Below are 20,011 nucleotides of genomic sequence, written 5' to 3'. Positions count from 1 at the left end.
GACGCAGGGGAAGTGGTCGCTCGAATAGGTGTCAGAAAGGACATACCACTCGAACCGACGGGCAAAAGTGGTAGAACAGATCGAGAGGTCCAAGTGGGAGTAGGTATGAGTAGAGTCCGAGAGGAAAGTCGGGGGGCCGGTATTGAGGCAGACAAGATGGAGATGGTTGAAGACATTCGCCAAGAGTGAGCCTCTTTGACAGGATGCAGGAGAGCCCCAAAGGCAATGATGGGCATTGAAGTCGCCGAACAATAAAAACGGCAGGGGAAGCTGAACGATCAGGTGCATCATGTCAGCCCGACTAACAGCAGATGACGGAGTGTAGATGGTACAAACTGAAAAAGTAAAAGCAGAAAGAGTAATGCGGACAGCTATTGCTTGGAGTGGGGTGGTCAATGGGATGGGACGGTAATAGACATCGTCCCGAACGAGCAACATGACCCCACCATGAGCTGGGATACCGTCCACAGGGGTGAGGTCATACCACTCCGAGGTATAGTGGGTAAAGGCAATACGGTCAGTCGGGCGCAACTTGGTTTCCTGGAGACCAAGGACGAGTGGACAGTGCAGGCGGAGAAGCAGTCGTAATTCCTCCCGATTAGATCGAATACCTCTTATGTTCCAATGAAACAACGCCATCGCTAGTCAAAAAGTTGGGGGAACGAGACGGGGGAAGAGCTGGTCACCTCGACGGCCGCGGAGGGCCAGGTTGCGAGGGAACAACGCTACAACCGACGGGAGGCGGATCCGGTTCCATCGACTCGTCGCCAGCTGCGGCCACTGTCCCTGGTTGTGTAGAAGGAGCCGCATCATTCGCCGACGAAAGGCCGGCGGAGCGCCTGGCAGCAGAGCGTCCCGGCGAAACTGAGGACGGCCGAGAGCAGCGACTCACGGATGAAGCGTCAGACGAAACGCGCCGGGGTGGAGAGGGGGATAGAGACTTCTTCTTGGAGGCCTTCTTGGAAGGCCGAGGAGGCACAGGGATGGTGGGCTGGACCCGAAGAAGGTCCTCACGCGCGGGGTCCGTTTTGGAACGCCGGACCTCGGAAATTGGGGTCCGGAACGTTTCCCTGATGGACGCCTGAGAAGAGGATCGCTTCTCAGGTGGCGTGGGGGGGGAGGAGGAGGAGGAAGGGTGGCCCCTGGGGCAGAGGGGGTGGGGGCCGCAGGGGAGGAGGATTTGGAAGGGAGGGATTTGGGAGGCGGGGGCAGAGCCACCTGATGGGCGGAGGAGGTGGAGGGGGGACAGGATAGGGGTGAGGATACCGCGGAAGGAGTGGACACAACTGAGCCAAATGAAGTGGTCAATGGCACGGGATGAAGGCGGTCATACTTCTTCCTGGCCTCAGAATAAGAGAGCCGATCCAAAGTTCTGATGTCTTGTATCTTCTTCTCCTTCTGATAGGCCGGGCAGTCTGAGGATCTAGGCGAGTGGACGCCAGGACAATTAATGCACCGAGGTGGTGGGGTGCATGTATGTTCCTCACGAAGAGGACGGCCACAATCGCCACAAAGGGGCTCAGCCTCACACCGTGACGACATGTGCCCAAAGCTCAAACACCTAAAACAGCGCATAGGAGGCGGGACGTACGGTCGCACGTCACACCGGTAGCACATCACCTTTACCTTCTCCGGGAGAACGTCCCCCTCGAAGGTGAGGATGAAGGCCCCGGTGTCGATGCGACGGTCTTTGGGGCCGCGCTGGACTCGCCGGACGAAATGCACGCCTCGGCGCTCCAGGTTGGCCCTGAGCTCCTCATCAGATTGTAGCAGGAGGTCGTGATGAAAAATAACCCCCTGTGTCCGATTTAGTGCCAGATGTGGGACAATAGATACTGGGATGTCCCCTAGGCGGTCGCACGCCTGGAGCGCCGCTGACTGTGTGGCGGAGGTGGCCTTGATAAGTACGGACCCTGAACGCATCTTGCTGAGAGCCTCGATTTCCCCGAAGATGTCCTCAATGTGCTGAACAAAGAACATGGGCTTGGAGGTGGCGAATGTCCCCCCATCGGTTCGAGAACAGACCAAATAGCGGGGGAAGTACTTCGCCCCAAGCCGGCGGGCCTGTCCCTCCTCCCATGGAGTGGCCAAGGGGGAAAGGGCAGGAGAACCAGGACTAGAAACGGTACCTTTTCTTTTGAAAGACTCGGCCGCAGAGCGACCTGATACGTGTTGACGTTTCATCTGCGAAACGTCCGCCCCGATACCACCCACTCCTTTCAGGGGCTCTCCCCACGGGCGCCACCCAGCCGCAGCAAGGGCCACCTGGCAGGATGACCATTGCCGGGAGTCCTGATGCCCCAAGGAGACGGGCATCTACTCCTTGGCCGACGTGGGGAGGGTGCAGCTCAGGTATCGGCAGTACGATCCCTGTGTTGTCAGGGGGCTACAACCTAGAGGGTACATGACGACCCCACCACAATGGGCTGGCTACCGTGCTGGATTTCTGGTGCCATGGAAAGTCCATCATGATCGCTGGTGCAGATGGGGACGCACTATGGGCGTAACTTGTACAACCCATCAGGCGTTTAGGCCCAATTTGAGGAATAGTGGGTATGGTTACAACGCCGGTACAATACTGAGTGCCAAGGTCTTAGTGCACTTAGGACCAGTGGTACACCACGTAAGGTGTCCTTCCCCAGAAGGCTCGTACTTCTGTAGAATTTTGAAAAATGGAGGTCAAACCCCAAGGGGGACCATCACACGGAAGGCCGAAACGGTTGAAACTCCTTTTAGTCGCCTCGTACGACAGGCAGGAATACCTCGGGCCTATTCTTACCCCGGACCAGCAGGGGGGAAGCTTTGTAAAGGTGGTCCGCGATCAGCCTGCAGAGGAAGATGAGGAAGAGGAGAGGACCAGCAATGTTAAAGATCAGCACAAGACGGAAATCTTGAGATTTTGGCGATGAGTATTTAAGGCTGCAGAGTTTACACAGCGCCTACACCAGTTAGGCGGGCCACCTTTGGCTCCCGTCCTCCCCTTCCTATAGAACGTCCCAGATTATCGACAAACCCAGAAACTGCGCAGCAGCCGCCGAGCATCTGTACATCTCCGACTGTCTTCTTCCTCCCGCTTTCCTGCCATGCTGTCCCCGTCCTATGCATTCGTTCTCAGTTACATTCTTTTCATAAACCCTTTTTTCTTTTTTAAATTTGCTTTTTTATAAATTTCGGAATGCGTGTAAATTTGAATGTTATACAGCTAGATTATAATGTGATGGTATACTGCTGACCATCAACATCGCAACAACAGAAATGATATCAAATAACGAAATGTTATTCATCCTGCGTGTACAGTAGAGCAGGAAGAATAAATCATTCAAATTGGTGATGATTTGGTGCCACACACGTTGCGAAATGTAGTTCAGAGCAGACACCTCTCACGGCAACAACGGCTCCAACTCTAACTGAGCTTCGATGACAGATACAGGTACATCATTCCATGCCATTTCAACTGTGTGCCACGGTTCATCAGTCGTAGTGGCTGGTGAGTGATGGTGTGCCAGTCTTTGAGCAACCCATGACCAGATACCTTCGGTGGGTCACAGCTGTGGAGAACGTGCTAGCCAAGCCAACAGTTTTACACCATCTGCATCTAACAAGGGAACCTTCCCATCGCACCCCCCTCAGATTTAGTTATAAGTTGGCACAGTGGATAGGCCTTGAAAAACGGAACACAGATCAATCGAGAAAACAGGAAGGCGTTGAGTGGAACTACGAAAAAATAAACAAAATATACAAACTGAGTATTCCATGCGCAAGATATGCAACATCAAAGACAGTGTAAGCTAAGGAGCGCCGTGGTCTCGTGGTTAGCGTGAGCGACTGCGGTACGAGAGGTCCTTGGTTCAAGTCCTCCCTCGAGTGAAAAGTTTAACTTTTTATTTTCAGACAATTATCTGTCCGTCCGCTATGTTTGGATCACTTTTTTGGGAGTGATTATCACATCCACAAGAAAACCTAAATCGGGCAAGGTAGAAGAATCTTTTTACCCATTCGCCAAGTGTAAAAGTTAGGTGGGTCAACAACATATTCCTGTCATGTGACGCACAAGCCGTCACCAGTGTCGTATAGAATATATCAGACGTGTTTTCATGTGGGGGAATAGGTTGACCTATGACCTTGCGATCAAATGTTTTCTGTTCCCATTGGAGAGGCACGTCCTTTCGTCTACTAATCGCACGGTTTTGCGGTGCGGTCGCAAAACACAGACACTAAACTTATTACAGTGAATAGAGACGTCAATGAACGAACGGACAGATCATAACTTTGCGAAGGTAAAAAAGGAAACTTCTCACTCGAGGGAGGACTTGAACCAAGGACCTCTCGTTCCGCAGTCGCTCACGCTATCCACGGGACCACGGCGCTCCTTAGCTTACACTGTCCTTGATGTTGCCTATCTTGCACATGGACTACTCAGTTTGTATATTTTGCTTGTTTTTACATAGTTCCACACAACTTCTTCCCGTTTTCTCGATTGATCTGTGTTCCGTTTTTCAAGACCTATCCACTATGCCAACTTACAACTAAATCTGAGGGGGGTGCGATGGGGAGGTTCCCCTGTAAGTAGTGCGACGGGCGATTCTTTTCATCCATTTACCTGCACCTCGTTGCAGCAAATCGCCGGTAGGAAAGCCGAGCGGAAACCTATCGAACTGCAACTCGCACCAGGTTGCATACAACGTAACTGTTCAATAAATCGGGAAAAGATCTTAATTTTGAATGAGAGATGGAAATACTGTAGCCTAGCTGTTCTAGGCGCTTCAGTCTGGAACCGCGCGACCGCCACGGTCGCAGGTTCGAAGCCTGCCTCGGGCATGGATGTATGTGATGTCCTTAGGTTAATTAGGTTTCAGTAGTTCTAAGTTCTAGGGGACTAATGACCTCAGATGTTAAGTCCCATAGTGCTCAAAGCCATTTGAACCATTTTTGGAAATACTGGCAAAACTTCGGTATATTCTGAAGTCGAGAAAAAAAAAAGTTCACTGCCAAGCCCGTGCTAATCCTAACAGTCATCCACAAACCCTTTCATTCACGTTATTAAGTTTATGGTAACGTATTTCCCGAAATCTGAGCAGCTACTAAGTACGGATTGTTCTTAAATGACAATGCTCGTTTTTCGGTGTCTAATGCACTCAAGTTGTTAGTCACCAAACTGCTCAATATGCCACGCGGAATTACTGTCTTCTCTCATACACAAAATTACTTTTAAAATCCGTACTTTCTAAAAAAACACACTGGAATAAATATGCCTGCAGTTAAAAGCACTTTTGACGCATGTAGCACAACTAAAATCGGCAAACTGTGACTTCCATCGGAGCTCATACTTCACACGACCGTACCATTGAAAGGCAGGGCTACGACTACTTTAGACTGCTATAATCGTTCTATATCTCCAATAGAACAGACGCGCGAAGAATACTCCGTTCTGATTGGTCAGTTTTCTTTAAGGCCAATAGAAAAACATACTCCCGCGTTAGTCCGCACTTTTCATGACTAACCAATCTACAAATAAACCATTTTCGAACTGTACTTTTCCCGAAATAAATATTAAAATTCTGATATTTTGTTTATATTTTACGTTATTAACTATTTTCGTTTGCACTCGAAATAGCTTTCCTTTAACGATAAACTCACTTAACATGTTATGATAGAAAATTCCCTGACGTCTGCATTCACACTGCCTTAAAAGTTTCTCATACTACAGCGTTCATTAGTAGAACAATGACCTACATATTTACTTTAGACCACACAAATGGTTCAAATGGCTCTGAGCACTATGGGACTTAACTTATGAGGTCATCAGTCCCCTAGAACTCAGAACTACTTAAACCTAACTAACCTAAGGACATCACACACATCCATGCCCGAGGCAGGATTCGAACCTGCGACCGTAGCGCTCGCGCAGTTCCAGACTGTAGCCCCTAGAACCGCTCGGCCACCCCGGCCGCCCTTTAGACCTCATTCACTCATCCTTCACACTACTAAAAGTATATACAAAACTGTACAAACATAAATAAACAAAAAAACTTCAAGAAATAAACAGAACAACTCGCAAAAACATTATCCTGACCTATTTCTTGAATGTCTCTGTCCGCTACTGTACTCTGGTGGATGAAAATAAGAACTACATACTCGACAGAACCCGCTTCAGACCATCTGTCATTGTGCACACATGAATCATTCTTACGATACACAGGCTCTAGACAGGAGCGATATAAGTAGGTCAGTAAACCATGGCAACATAAGGCAAAGCCACTGGCGTCAAAACATCACAAATACAGCGCCCACTGAACCACATTACAAATTATGCAAGCCACAGTAAATCATGTAGTGTATCCAGTGTTACTCCATACCACCACTCTGGGTATTAGGCGCATATGACGATAACGAATGCAATATGGCAAAGTTCGTTCTAATCGGAGCTTTCCACAAGCACACGTTTACCGTGATGTACGCAGAACCGAGACTCATCTAAAATGACGACATTGTGCCTCGCCTGCGTCCAGTTTTTCCTCTGGCCGCACCATGTGAACGTGCCTCTCTCTTCAACCACATCAAGGGAAGCTGCAACAATGTTGGCTGTGCTGACAGTCCGTGCTGCTCCAGATATCGTGGAGATGTCGGTGCTGATACTTGTGTTGTTGCTAACAAGCCCACTGCCTGACTCAAAGCATGTCACAAGGCAGTACGATCCTGCACGGGCGATAGAAAAATAGTTGTCCTCTCGGGCACTAGTTATTTGGGGCCGTTGGCATCCTGAATGGCTTTCAGTATCTATTTCGAAAAAAGCATATAAAAATTCGTTTGACGCCCTCGTAAGGGACAGTCTTCACTCCTTACAAGCCAATTACGTATGTGTAAACTAGACGTGTCTTGTATTCAAAGAAGTAGTATTGACAGCAACTGAGAGATTTCTACAAAATAATTTTATAAACGACGGACTGATCCCGCATGGTACACAAAACTGGTGAGAAGACTCCTGCAGAAGCAACGAAAACCGGTAGGCAGATTTAAAAGGAGGCAAAATCTCCAAGACTGGTGATTTTTCACAGAACCTCGAACTCTAGTGCTGACCTCAATGTAAGATGCTTTTAATAGTTTCCACCACGAATCTGTCTCGAGATCTGACAGAAAATCGAAAGAGATTTTAATGTAAAGTGTACCAGCGCCAAGGCAAGATCAGTACCATTACTGCGCATTAACAATGGTATTGGGACCGGTGACTGCAACTAAGGAGGAGTTACTGGGCACGGTTTTCTGAAATTCCTTCACCAAAGAAGGAGAAATAAATATTCCGGCATTCTAGTGAAGTGCATTTGCAAAAATTAGAAGTCGATATCCTCGATGTAGCAAAGTACCTGAAATCACATAATGGAGGCAAGTCTGCCGGCCAAGTCTGTATAACAGTTATGTTCCTTTCAGAGTATACTGATATTACATACATAGCAGTCATATATAACTGCTTACTTGACGATAGGTTCGTACCTAAAGAGTGGAAACTTACGCCGGTCAAGCCAATACTCAAAAAAGGAAAATATGTTTAATCAGCTGAATTACAGACTCGTATCACTGACGTCAATTTGCAGTAGGATTTTGGAACATGAACTGCGTTCGAATATTATGAATTACCTCGAAGAAATCTATCGAAACATGTCACAGATTCAGAAAATACCGTTCTTGTGAAACACAACTGGCGCTTTATTCACACGAAGCAATGAATGAGTGCTATTGACATGGGCTCTCAAATACATTACATATTACTAGATTTCCAGAAGGCTTTTGGCACCATCCATCAATTAAACCACTTGCACGTAGAGTATCACCTCCGTTTTGCGAGTGATTTCGTGATTTCAGCCAGAAAGGTCATCGTATTCAAAAATTGACGGAAAGTCGTCTAGTAAAATGGAAATGATATCTGGCTTTCCCCGAGGCAATCTTATAGGCCCTCTTCCCTTTCTAATCTATGCAAACGATTTAGAAGATTATTTGAGCACCACACTTATATTGTTTGCTGATGACGCAGTTGTTTACCGTGTAGTAAAATGGTTCAAATGGCTCTCAGCACTATGGGACTTAACTTCTGAGGTCATCAGTCCCCTAGAACTTAGAACTACTTGAACCTAACTAACCTAAGGACATCACACACACCCATGTCCGAGGCAGGATTCGAACCTGCGACCGTAACGGTCGCGCAGCTCCAGACTGTAGCGCCTAGAACCGCTCGGACACTCTGGCCGGCCGTGTAGTAAAGTCATCAGAAGATCAAAATCAATTGAAATATGATTTAGAGAAGATATCCGTATGGAGAGAAAAGTGACAGCTGACGAAAAGTGTGAGTCATCCACATGAGTGCTGAAAGTAATTCGTTAAATTTCGGTTACTCGGTGAATTACACTAATGTAAGGCCTCTCAGTTCAACTGAATACCTAGGGACCATAATTGCGAACAACTTAAATTAAAAAGTCAGGCACTTGGGTATTAATTGAGAGTAGTCAAGCAGGCGTACATAGAAAGTACGGCATGGCCCTTATCAAACTATCGAATCCATATTCGCAAGACGTGTAAGTAAGCTGTTTAGGTTTTTATGTTAGAAACGCCACGTAGCGGTCTGTATGAAAATCACTGGCTGTGCTGTGTGCAGTCTGTGGCTGGTTTGCATTGTTGGAACATTTGCTATTGTAGTGTTGGGCAGTTGGATGTGAACAGCGCGTAGCGTTGCGCAGTTGGAGGTGAGCCGCCAGCAGTGGTGGATGTGGGAAGAGAGATGAAGTTTTGAGAGCGGATGATCTGGACGTGTGTCTATCAGAAAGAGTAAATTTGTGAGACTGGATGTCATGAACTGATATATATATATTATGACTTTTGAACACTATTAAGGTAAATACATTGTTTGTTCTCTATCAAAATCTTTCATTTGCTAACTATGCCTATCAGTAGTTAGAGCCCTCAGTAGTTAGAATCTTTTATTTAGCTGGCATTTTTGGCGCTCGCTGTATTGCAGTAGTTCGAGTAACGAAGATTTTTGTGAGGTAAGTGATTCATGAAAGATAAAGGGATTATTGAAAGTCAGATTGCGTTGCGCTAAAAATATTGTGTGTCAGTTTAGTGATGATCAGAATAAGTAAAGAGAGAAATGTCTGAGTACGTTCAGTTTTGCTCAGATGTTGAAAATCAAATAACGTAAGAGGGTTACCAGCACAGTACTTCATTAATTTTCCAAAGGGGACGTTTCATACGGTCACTGTATACTGATCAACATGAGTAGCATAATGGTGGGACAATAAACTACAGTGTTGATGGGCCATGATCCTCGTGCTGTCGAATTTCGACTCAATCTGATACACGTTTCTCGTTAACACATGAAGCATAACGCGATCTTCTTGCAAGCCATCAGTATTCAAATGCTGTACATCAACGAGAATGTCGCTGCGTAGTCTTTCCTATTATAGAGATCGTACATGGTGTTACACCAATATAATTTGTGGGGTGTCTCTGAAATGCAACACATTTGCATATCCGAGCATGTGGTATAATCTGTTCCGGCGTAACGAAAGATGCCGGCACGAAGATTAAGAAGGCAAGAGCAGATAAGGTTGTGAGGCCACGTCGGCCAGTAACTCGCTTACTAGGACCGCACCACGACAGGAGCGGCCTCTAGCCGAAGAGAACAGAAGCGCCGCTCCTGCCAGACTCGGCCGGACAGTTGAAGACGGACACTAGTAGAGATGTCACTTGTGATCCATATCCATTACTTGCACGGACATTGTATATAGCAAAGGACACTGATTGCTTGCAGGTCGCCAGTTGCTTGCGACGCGTTCTTGTAAATCAAAGTTAAGTATTGTCAATCTACTTTATGGTAATAAAAACAATTAATGTGATTTTCTTGAATTGTTGTATAGCTGTACGAGAAAGCATCATCCTTTAGGCACCGTATAAGAGATGAATGGGCAGGATCCCACATAATCCACACCAGTTTGAAGTTCACTGCGTGCCGCCTTCGTGGTGTTAGGATTGCAATGTCCAGAACTGTAATTGCTTGCGGAAAGCAGATAAATGAAGCGCGGTATGTATGGTGGTGTGATTCGTAACGTGACAAAATAACGTGCACTTTCAGTTTTTCCACATCTTATGCCAACCCTGCATTACGTCACACTGTCAATCATACTTAAATATATATAACAGGAAATACAGAGCTGAAACAACAACTCTCATGAACATTGTTTCGTCGTAGTCGAATGAACATATACAGGGTGGTCCATTGATCGTGACCGACCAAAATATCTCACGAAATAAGCGTCAAACGAAAAAACTACACAGAACGAAACTTGTCTAGCTTGAAGGGGGAAACCAGATGGCGCTATGGTTGGCCCGCTAGATGGCGCTGCCATAGGTCAAACGGATATCAACTTAGTTTTTTAAAATAGGAACCCCCATTTTTATTACATATTCGTGTAGTACGTAAAGAAATATGAATGTTTTAGTTGGACCACTTTTTTCGCTTTGTGGTAGATGGCGCTGTAATAGTCACAAACATATGGCTCACAATTTTAGACGAACAGTTGGTAACAGGTAGGTTTTTTAAATTGAAATACAGAACGTAGGTACGTTAGAACATTTTATTTCGGTTGTTCCAATGTGATACATACACCTTTGTCAACTTATCATTTATGACGACGCATGCTGTTACAGCGTGATTACCTGTAAATACCATATTAATGCAATAAATTCTCAAAATGATGTTCGTCAACCTCAAAGCATTTGGCAGTACGTGTAACGACATTCCTCTCAACAGCGAGTAGTTCGCCTTCCGTAATGTTCGCACATGCATTGAAAATGCGCTGACGAATGTTGTCAGGCGTTGTCGGTGGATCACGATAGCAAAATATCTTTCAAATTTCCCCACAGAAAGAAATCCGGGGACGTCAGATCCGGTGAACGTGCGGGCCATGGTATGGTGCTTCGACGACCAATCCACCTGTCATGAAATATGCTATTCAATACCGCGTCAATAGCACGTGAGCTATGTGGAGGACATCCATCATGTTGGAAGTACATCGCCAGTCTGTCATGCAGTGAAACATCTTGTAGTAACATCGGTAGAACATTACGTAGCAAATCAGTATACATTGCACCATTTAGATTGCCATCGATAAAATGGGGCCAATTATCCTTCCTCCCATAATGCCGCACCATACATTAACCCGCCAAGGTCGCTGATGTTCCACTTGTCGCAGCCATCGTGGATATTCCATTGCCCAAATGTGCATATTATGCCGGTTTACGTTACCGCTGTTGGTGAATAACGCTTCGTCGCTAAATAGAACGCGTGCAAAAAATCTGTCATCGTCCCGTAATTTCTCTTGTGCCCAGTGGCAGAACTGTACACGACGTTCAAAGTCATCGCCATGCAATTCCTGGTGCATAGAAATATGGTACGGGTGCAATCGATGTTGATGTAGCGTTCTCAACACCGATGGTTTTGAGATTCCCGATTCTCGCGCAATTTGTCTGCTACTGATGGGCGAATTAGCCGCGACAGCAGCTAAAACACCTACTTGGGCATCATCATTTGTTGCAGGTCGTTGTTTACGTTTCACATGTGGCTGAACACTTCCTGTTTCCTTAAATAACTTAACTGTCCGGCGAACGGTTCGGACACTTGGATGTCGTCCAGGATACCGAGCAACACACATAGTTCACGTCCGTTGGGCATTTTGATCACAATAGCCATATATAAACACGATATCGACCTTTTCCGCAATTGGTAAACGGTCCATTTTAACACGGGTAATGTATCACGAAGCAAATACCGTCCGCACTGGCGGAATGTTACGTACTTATACGTTTGTGACTATTACAGCGCCAGCTATCGCAAAGCGAAAAAAGTGGTCCAACTAAAACATTCATATTTCTATACGTACTACAGGAATATGTAAAAAAATGGGGGTTCCTATTTTTAAAAATACGCAGTTGATATCCGTTTGGCCTATGGCAGCGCCATCTAGCGGGCCAACCATAGCGTCATCTGGTTTCCCCCTTCAAGCTAGGCAAGTTTTGTTCTTTGTAGTTTTTTCGTTTGACGCTTATTTCGTGACATATTTGGCCCGGTCACTTTCAATGGACCACCCTGTATACTTATTATTCTGATGAAAATAGCATAATGAAACAATATACTATTCCATGCCGTAAATGCTGCTAGCATTTGTTAATATAGCAGTCTATAGTGTGACACCAAAAGGCGTGCGTAAAGGGGATAAGCAAATTAATGTGAACAGTGGTTGTAATGGGATGGTTGTGTTTGACGGTCAACAACGCAGGTAAGGCACGTGTCGCGCCGGACTTCGAGTGTTCAGTACGGACTAGGACTCAGTGCAGGTAGTTGACGAATAGTGCATACTTCGTATTTGCATTCAGAGGCAGAGGACGACGTGCAATGATAGACCTAACAGAGCTCCATAGCTGGTAGGCTGTGGGGGCCAGATTAGCTGGAGCATCAGTAACAAAGACAGCCAACTTATTGAATGTTTTAAGAGCAACTGTTTCAACAGTCATGACAGCCTAAATAAAACACTTAAAGACATTACCGTGTAAACGTAATAGTGGGCGCAATCCAAAACTAAATGATAGAGATTGTCATACGCTAACACGAATTGTGTCAAAACAACACAAAACTACGGCGGCTAAAATGACTTCAGAGCTCAATAGCCATCTGTCAGACCCCGTATTTATCAACACTGTCCGCCGAAAACTCCATAAAGCGAACATTCACGGACGGGCTGTTACATCGAACCGATTAGTGACGACAACCAACGCAAAGAAGCGTAAAATATAGTATCACTAGTATAAATTCTGGACGGCTGATCAATGGAAACACGTCATACACTCCGACGAGTCAACGTTTTCGTTATTTCCAACACCGGGCCGGGTTTACGTCTCGAGAACGCCAAAAGAAGCGCTACGATCGTGATTGCATGAGTTCGGTGGTTAAGCATCGAGGTGGAAGTGTGGTGGTGTGGGCAGCCATATCATGGTATTCTGCAGGTCCCATCATTACTCTCAAAGGCATATTGTGTATCACTAGTATGGCTGTATGGGTGATGGGGATCAACGGCTAGAAGCCGACTGTGGTGTATCACTAGTCTATTTCACGTCACTACTGCAGTGGAAACACCTCGGCAAATACTTTCAGAAGTTACTTCCAAATTTATAGGCGCCTTACCACTGACCATTGGCTTGTCAATACGTCTCTGGCACTACCGTCTCCTACAAGGTGATGCGCTGCTGGTGGCCGCCGCTATAGTCAGATTTAAACTAGTTGGCGTTTGGTGGCTATGGAGCAGGGCTCTTCCCACCACGAGTACACCAATGGGGGTGTGGCACTGCCGTCTACCACTGTGCTGCCGCTGAGCAAACTATCGAGTTCTCAGTCAATCATTGCGGCAGGAGATTCGTGTAACGTTCAGTTTTGCGTGCCCTGCAGTGTGCGATGAAGGTAGTCGAAAGACAGGCATAGGGAGAAACTACATAAATCTACACTCTATGTGAAATACTATTTTTTATGCTATTTTTGCATTAGATAGCGGCCTTAAAGCGATTTTCTACCGTGGAGCACTGTGGCGACTGCTGCAGACAGTGCTTGTCTCGAAGACGTTGGGGGGCTGAACTGCACAATAACCCCAGAGCGCGCACCAAGCCATGAACACTGGTAGTCGTCTCGAACTCTGTTGTCCATGTTCCTGGTACATCCTGCGTACATCATACGCCCCACATCAAGCGTTGACGTGAGTCGATATTACTCTCTACATTGTTTTCTCTAATGCTGAGTCTACAGGGTGCGTCACTAACTATTGCCACCTAGAATAACTCCGAAAGTATGATAGATGCTGAAAAGTTTGTGGGACAAAAGTAGCATGGGACAATGGGGGCCATAATACAACGTTGGTTTTTTGTTGCTGGTTGGTGTAGCTTCAGAGATATGAAGACCAACTTTGTTTTTCAAATGAGATGCTATAATTTGGTACCTATTTTCTGATAGCGGCTATTGAGACGAATCCAATCATGTGTGACAGTAAGGTCTTTGAAGGTCAACGAAGGTCAAAAAGGTGGCATGGACGTCCATTTACAGAAGGTGTTCGAAGTGATGACCATTGGTATCAGTGCAGTGCTGCTATCTTCTTATCATGGATTGAGTGGTATTCCTTATCACATCGGCACTTATCAAAGCTCATGCTCTGACAGTTCTCTCTCGCATATCTTCAGGTGTAGTTGGAACGTCTTTATAAACAACGTCTTTTACGAATTCCCACAAGAAAAAATCCAGAGGCGTCAAGTCTGGCGAGCGAGCCGGCCACGACTCACCTCCTCCGCGTCCAATCCAACGATTTGGAAATTGTCTCTGCAACTCATTTCTAGCCGTTAGCGAGAAATGTGCCTGACACCCATCGTGTTGTTACCACATTCTGTTCCTTGGTCCTAAAGGTATATCTTCCAATAACAGACCTAATGTCTCTTGCAGGAATGTGGTGTACTTCTTACCATTAAGACTTCCTTCGATGAAATGGGGGCCTATAAATCTGTCCTCCGCAATCCCACACCATACATTCACCGACCATGGTCTTTGGTGTGACACTTTCCGCAGGCAACATGGATTTCAGTTGCCCAATAATGCGTGTTATGCAAATTAACAACTCCGTGGTTCATCGATGTAGCCTCGTCAGTAAATAAAATCAAATTAATAAATTTGTCATCCCTCTGAATCTGAAGTTAAGCCCATCGGCAGAATTCAATGCGACACATACAATCCGTACCATTTAATTCTTGGTGGAGACTGATGTGGTAAGGATGATATTTGTGGCGATGCAGAACACTAACAACTCTACTCTGGCTCATGCCAGATCTCCTTGCGATTTGACGCGAACTAACACAAGGACCTCGAACCACAGCGGCAAGAGAACCAATTTGTTTCCTCGTTAGTAACTTTCCTTGGCCCGATATATTTCCGATGCGTTAAAGATCCAGTTGTTCTCAATTTATCGTCCACATATTTAAATTTACCACGTGTAGCGTGAGTACGTTGACGATATTTTTCAGCGTATAGGTCTCTACCTCTCACTGAATTTCGTCGGTACTCTCCGTAAATGCGAAGCAAATCGACTTGTTCTTCAAAGGAATACATCATTCACAGTCGCTTGATTCGACGATACCAGTCTTACCGTTCCTATTAGTGTTCCATTGCGAAACCGTCGAATGATGTTTACATGTCAGTGGCACGTTAGATTGATACTCCGTATTCGGCGAATATTTACAATATGCACGATATACGACAGAGAATTCTCAGAGCATGTGCTTTGATAAGTGCCAAAGTGATTAGGAATACGACTCAGTCCATGATAAGAAGATTGCAGCACTGCATTGATACCAATGTTCATCACTTCTGGCACCTTCTGTAAATGGACGTCCATGCCACTTTTTTGACCTTAGACGTCGCTGTTACACATCATTAGATTCGTCTCGATAGCCGCTGTCAGAAAAAAAAACTTACCAAACTATTGCATCCCACTAAAAAACAAAGTTGACCTTCATATCTCTGACGCGACCCCACCTAGCAACAAAAAACCAACGTCATATTGTGGCACCCGTTGTCCCATCCAAAATTTGTCCCACAAACTTTTCAGCCACTATCATACTTTCGGAGTTATTCTAGGTAGCAATAGTTAGTGACTCACCGTGTATAGTGATGCAGTGCTGGTAGTCGTTAACAAGCTTCATGTTCTCTTCGTCTGACCATTAAGATATATTTATAGCTCTACATGAAATATGTGGCATAGTCTGACCAGAACAGCACATGCTTTTCTGCTAGGCACATTATACGAACAAGGATCTCTTCAGCTCTGAAACAGCAGAGCTGGAGAGGGAGCCGTTTCACGTCGGCATTTGCAGGATCACGCAAGGCAGGAAACATTAGTCACAGCAAGGTGTCCTCGGCACTGGTTGTCTCAGACCTGTTGCTGTACGCAACAGGTTAGTCAGAGATGGAGGTGGTGGGGTCGCTCACACACTTGTGTGAATCGATTTCCCGACGGTGCACTGACCTACATCAGCCAGGTGGGGTTTATCGCTCTCTCGGGGTGAATCGGGAAGCTCGATGAATGGAAAAATCCGGCAGCAGAGTCGTCATTTTTGTTGAGCAGTGGCAGTGTGGCTGGCAGCAAGAGTCTAATGAAAAGCAACATCCTGATGTGTCTTTCTTTCAGGCCCTGTAATACTACAACATGTCCTCTGTGAGATGCCCAAAATCTAATATTGTGACCCTCCATTACATTAAAATAAACGGAGACCAGAGACCAACAGAGGTGTCGCAGCGCTTAACCCCCAAGACTCATACTCCACAGGGGTACACAGGAGTAGCATTCCGATCCCAGAACATCTAAACTGACACCATGCAACCAGAACTTGTAACCCAGCTCTACAACACTACTTTTGTCACAATGGAAACAAACACTCCTAATCCTGATCGTGTCGTGAGTAAACGTCACCTCTACCAACCAATATAATTTGTTTATCAAATTTTGACCGTGATAGTGTTAAGTAATCTGTAAATGAGATGGAACTTCTTACCAGAATGATATTAGTAAGTACCAACACGATTCTCTCCAGAATTGCGGAACATATAAGATTTTCAATAACCTTAAAAACAAGGTCTTAGAGTCACTAATACTCCCCATTGTGTGTATTGAACCTGGGACCTAGGAACGACGGAGAGGCTTCGTCCCGGCGTAGCCCTCAGAGGTTCAAAACCCCACAACAGGACTCTCACCTCACCGCCGCCCCCCCGCCCCACACCGAACCCAGGGTTATTCCAGACGAGTGTAACTCCAATGTTTTCGTGGTAGAGCAATTATGGTGTACGCGTACGTGGGGACAGTGTTTGCGCAGCAATCGCCGACATAGTGTAAGTGAGGTGGAATAAGGAGAACCAGCCCACATTCGCCGAGACAGACGAAAAACCGTCTTAAAAACCATCCACAGGCTGGCCGGCACAACGGACCTCGACACTAATTCGCCAGGTGGACTCGTGCCGGGGACTGGTACGCCTTACGGCACGGGAAGCAGCGCGATAGACCGCGCTGCTAGCCGGGCGAGCTATACTCCCCATACTTAACTATGGTGTTGCTATTCTCCAAGAACGTACGTACGAAACCGCACGCAGGCTAGAACTGGCGATGAATGCTTGTGTGAGATACATTTGTGACGTACGCCATTTCTATCATCCCGCTCACGTCTATGAACAATTATCATGGCTACGTGCCGATAAGTGTTACTATATCCGCCGTTCGCGGATAGGAAAATCTCAGTGTGAGTTATAGCGTTTTTATTTAAACTTAAGTCTTTCTTCAAAATTTACAAAACAATATTCGTGAGGTAGGACTGATCCTCCAAGCCTACCAATAACTAAATCAGAGATTCCTCCACACATAAACTGTCTGTAGTAACCATACAACTTCACCAAACCAAGCCCCACGCGTCTCGTGAAGAGCGGCGTGGAGTCCACGTTGCGGTCACCGGAGTTCGAGGACAAGTAGAGGCCCTGCGAGGATGGCGGTGGACGATGACGCGGCGGTGGACGAGGACGCGGTGGACGAAGACGCGGCGGCTACGATGACACCAGTGGGCTTGCTCGGCGGGAACTGCCTCTCCAGGCTCCTGCGCCAGCCTAAATACTGCTTGGCGCATGGATATGGCTGACTCTATTTGCAATCACGTGTCGAGCGGAAGGAAAGAGGTCTGCGGCTGTAGCGACCTCTTGCGGCGCCGTGGACGCCTCCTGGTGGTCTCTGGGAAGCGTCTGTGTTTCCGGGATGACCGGCCAGGCTGACCCTTACTCGGTCCGGGGCCCGCTGTACCGGTCTGCTTCGCGGGAAGCGGGAGTCGCAGGCGCTTAGTCTGGTCACAGTAGTTACACTCCTGGAAATAGAAAAAAGAACACATTGACACCGGTGTGTCAGACCCACCATACTTGCTCCGGACACTGCGAGAGGGCTGTACAAGCAATGATCACACGCACGGCACAGCGGACACACCAGGAACCGCGGTGTTGGCCGTCGACTGGCGCTAGCTGCGCAGCATTTGTGCACCGCCGCCGTCAGTGTCAGCCAGTTTGCCGTGGCATACGGAGCTCCATCGCAGTCTTTAACACTGGTAGCATGCCGCGACAGCGTGGACGTGAACCGTATGTGCAGCTGACGGACTTTGAGCGAGGGCGTATAGTGGGCATGCGGGAGGCCGGGTGGACGTACCGCCGAATTGCTCAACACGTGGGGCGTGAGGTCTCCACAGTACATCGATGTTGTCGCCAGTGGTCGGCGGAAGGTGCACGTGCCCGTCGACCTGGGACCGGACCGCAGCGACGCACGGATGCACGCCAAGACCGTAGGATCCTACGCAGTGCCGTAGGGGACCGCACCGCCACTTCCCAGCAAATTAGGGACACTGTTGCTCCTAGGGTATCGGCGAGGACCATTCGCAACCGTCTCCATGAAGCTGGGCTACGGTCCCGCACACCGTTAGGCCGTCTTCCGCTCACGCCCCAACATCGTGCAGCCCGCCTCCAGTGGTGTCGCGACAGGCGTGAATGGAGGGACGAATGGAGACGTGTCGTCTTCAGCGATGAGAGTCGCTTCTGCCTTGGTGCCAATGATGGTCGTATGCGTGTTTGGCGCCGTGCAGGTGAGCGCCACAATCAGGACTGCATACGACCGAGGCACACAGGGCCAACACCCGGCATCATGGTGTGGGGAGCGATCTCCTACACTGGCCGTACACCACTGGTGATCGTCGAGGGGACACTGAATAGTGCACGGTACATCCAAACCGTCATCGAACCCATCGTTCTACCATTCCTAGACCGGCAAGGGAACTTGCTGTTCCAACAGGACAATGCACGTCCGCATGTATCCCGTGCCACCCAACGTGCTCTAGAAGGTGTAAGTCAACTACCCTGGCCAGCAAGATCTCCGGATCTGTCCCCCATTGAGCATGTTTGGGACTGGATGAAGCGTCGTCTCACGCGGTCTGCACGTCCAGCACGAACGCTGGTCCAACTGAGGCGCCAGGTGGAAATGGCATGGCAAGCCGTTCCACAGGACTACATCCAGCATTTCTACGATCGTCTCCATGGGAGAATAGCAGCCTGCATTGCTGCGAAAGGTGGATATACACTGTACTAGTGCCGACATTGTGCATGCTCTGTTGCCTGTGTCTATGTGCCTGTGGTTCTGTCAGTGTGATCATGTGATGTATCTGACCCCAGGAATGTGTCAATAAAGTTTCCCCTTCCTGGGACAATGAATTCACGGTGTTCTTATTTCAATTTCCAGGAGTGTATGTTGTATGTTTGCTCTATCGTCTTCTCGATCACTGCACTCCCCCTTATACAACTCCAACTCTAAAACTGCTACCCGAAAAAAACAGCAGAAATATTGGTTCTCAACGAATTAAAATAATCTCTGTACCATCATGTAACTCTCCCATGTTCTCTAACTCATTTTTTGTATTAGGAAGCTTTCTTCCGGAAAATCTTCATCAAAATTTCAAGAAATTAAATTTCTTCCAAACTTCAAAATACAGTTATTGGCCCCTCCTTATATCACAATAGATATCTCTTCCATATACTAGCCTACAACTTACTCTCGTCAAACCTTTTCCCTCCCCGATGTCAGCAGAGTTCTTTATTTGAATTCGGTTCTTCCTAACAGTCACTCTCTCTGCCATTTCCATCTTCTCCTCTTTCTTTATCCCATCCGCTTCTATAATACTAAACATGGGATCAAATGTGCTAAACTAATCTGTATAATTTTTAAGGACCTTTAGTATTTTTATCATTAGTATTATTAGTGTCAGTTATTACCTGGTCAGATGTAAGAGAAGGCCGTAAGGTTCTAATCTGGCCAGGCTAAATAAATAACATATAAAGAAATAGATAAATAAATACATAAAAGAGTTCTTT

Source organism: Schistocerca piceifrons, chromosome X, assembly GCF_021461385.2.
Source record: "Schistocerca piceifrons isolate TAMUIC-IGC-003096 chromosome X, iqSchPice1.1, whole genome shotgun sequence".
Classification (NCBI taxonomy): domain Eukaryota; kingdom Metazoa; phylum Arthropoda; class Insecta; order Orthoptera; family Acrididae; genus Schistocerca; species Schistocerca piceifrons.
The sequence above is the reverse complement of the archived record's forward strand: the minus strand, read 5'-3'. Positions refer to the sequence as shown.